This window comes from Artemia sp. Qi Xiang Cuo, chromosome 12 (genome assembly GCF_049724085.1).
Source record: "Artemia sp. Qi Xiang Cuo chromosome 12, ASM4972408v1, whole genome shotgun sequence".
NCBI lineage: Eukaryota > Metazoa > Arthropoda > Branchiopoda > Anostraca > Artemiidae > Artemia > Artemia sp. Qi Xiang Cuo.
This window is the reverse complement of record NC_142805.1, coordinates 67,809,954-67,813,078: the sequence shown is the minus strand read 5'-3', so window position 1 is coordinate 67,813,078 and position 3,125 is coordinate 67,809,954.

Here is a 3,125-nt window from a genome sequence, read left to right as displayed (position 1 = left end):
CTAAAAAAGAACACAAAAAATTCATTCAGAGGGCATTAAAACGTAACATCTTTTATTCTTTGAGGCTTTTGTTAGGGCACAAATGGGCTTACCCAGAATACTTCCTTATATATATATATATATATATATATATATATATATATATATATATATATATATATATATATATATATATATATATATATATATATATGTATATATATATATATATATATATATATATATATATATATATATATATATATATATATATATATATATATATATATATATATATATATATATATATATATATATAAATATCAGTAATCAATATATAATATTAAAATTGTTAATATAAATTAATTTAAAATAGCATTATACTTTTTTACATTATATATTGATAATATATAACTAAGAACCTGATAAGAAAAAAGAGTCGAAAAGATACAAATTTACCTTAAGGTTGTGGGGGACTATAGAAAAAAGTAAAATTTCAGCAAATGACAAATCAACAGCGTTCAAAAAATTATCGATGCCAATTTTTATTTAAATTTTTTTGGTTAATAAGTTTCATGGGAGGGGGGGGCTAAGTACTAACCAATCACTTGACTTTGAAATAGATAAAACTAAATTTATAGTTAATAGCGACTGCTATATGTAAGTGTAGCGGAAAACTCATACAATAAAAGGAGATGTCACCAGGGCATAACTTAAAACACTATAACTGAGGAAGTTAGAGGTGTACTCTAATCTAAGGCATATTATCTGTCTGAAAATCTACTATTCTGAACAAAATAGCTATCTAAAAATTTTGATCGGTAGGGTTGGGGAGTCGAAGGAGCGGGGTGGGGGAGCTTGTGGTTATCTAACCACTTTCGAAAATAAAAAGGGCTCGATACAATTAAATTTACAATCTAATGAGAATGGTTTGATTTTTATTAGACCGTGCATACTCTAAACATTCTCTGCTCAGAGAGCATAACTTACAACCCTTGCCATGAGGGCTGTACATATCACAGAAAAATTAGGCTAATTGTAGTTGCAGCAATAGATGCAATCAAGGTCCAAGGCAACCTACAATAACTGCAACAAAAATTATCACATATTTTAGGGGTATTGCCCCCGCCTCATTACCTTGCAACTCCACTCATATACAGAATTATGTTGCCCGGCTCCCCCTCTCTCTCTGTCCCTTGTCCAATGGAAAAGTTTTTATCAGGTACAAGTATAGAGGCCCATGACAATGGAAGGCCTTTCCGGAAAGAAGTTTTCCACTTGACTCTTGTTTAGCACAATCTTCTTGTATGAGGTAGTTGCAAGAAAACCACAAAAAAAAAAAAAATTATTGCATTTCTTTGCATTTATTGCAAAGAAATATACAGTTAAGGTCCAAAGCGCAGTTCTTGGGTATTGTGCAGCAATCTTGAATTTGATAAACAAATGCATTATTGTTGCATACCCAAGACGCTTTCCAATAAATACCCAAAGCCATTTCTTAAATTTGAAAGGGCATCAGACACAAATTTTACTGTGCCCCTTGTTTCACTATTCATATTTCTCCAAATTCAATCCACATCCCAGCCAATAGATAAAACTTTATTCTTCCCTTTTTTTTATTCCTCCATATATTTGTATCTTAAGATGACTGTTTTGTCTGGTGGTTTTCTTGTTCACTCATTTTTATACTGAATATTGCACACTAGCAGACCCAGGGGAACCCTCCTCTGCCTTTTTAATGTTTTTCACTATGTTTAAAAATAAATTTGTCCATTTGGTCAGTTATTAGCGCCCTTGTCACATTGTCCTAGCATGGAGTTATTTAATTTCATTTTGAAGGACTTTTTGCCCAAGGTTTTTTTTATAAAAAAAAAGGAAAAAAGGACTGGCATTAAAGTTTTCTTTGCTGGTTTTGCCTGCTAGATACCTTACTTTGGCTAGAATGTTACAGCTTCCTGCACCTCATTTTTTTATATTTTGTAGAGTATACTCTACTACTCTACTACATTTACATGTGACAATTATTACAAAATTTTAAAAATATATTTTATTAAAAACTTGGGCAAAGAAAGAATCTGGACATTTCCCAACAATCCTCAGATCATTTGTAAATTTATTTTCTTTTTTCAGTAAATTTTCCCTCTTATTTTCGTCATGAATTTTTCCATTTTCCTATCAGGACAGTTTGGATTTATTTTACACAAATAGATTTACAATTTACATCAACTTGAAAAATACCAGGATTAGTTGTTATTCAATCCCTTTTCTTGTAGCAGCAACTGCAACATGTATGTGTATTTGGATTACATTTAATTTTTTTACTATAAATGGTTTATTTTTATATGTGATCCCAAGATTTAAGTTCACAAATTACTCACAGACAATTCAATCACTGCTGGAAATCTCCCAGGAAATGTTTTTGTAGACAATTCCGTCTGATGCATTATCTTTTTATATTATATTTTTGTTAAATTTAATTATTTTTATTTGAAAAAAAAAACTAATTTTGGATTGCTTTTAAAATCTTTTCTTGCAGCAATGACTAAAACATGTATGTGTATTTTGATTACCTATAAATTTGATTTATCAAAAATGGTTTATTTTTATATGTGATTAATTTCATTGCTTGACTATGCTTTTGTATTGTATTTAAAAATATATATACTAAATCTTTTATGATTGAAAAGTATTCTCCAAGAGCTTTGCTGTGTATAGTGGATTGCCTAGTGCCCTAGATTATGGGCTTAGACTAAGCTCAGTCCCTCATATAGGCTAGATGTTTTATCTTGGGTGAAGAAATTGAGCCTCTAACCAAAAATATGTTTAGTATTTACACAGCATACAATAAAATACTGTCTATACATAAAGCAAAGCCATTATTTTGACCAATTGTAAACCTGGCTTGGAATAAATATTGAGAAGCGGCGTTGCCAACAATTTGAAATAAATATTCCAAAGTTGTTTTTTTTTTTCACGCCAACCACAGGATAACAAAAACAGAACCAGATGGACAAGTGCGCAGGCTCGTAAGCACTGTTGGCGGGACGACTGCGCGAAAAAGGATGCCTCCTAAACAGGATAACAAACAGAAGCTAGTTAGCCCAAAAAATCCCTAGATTTCTGTTCTGGATGTAAATGTGGTCTCA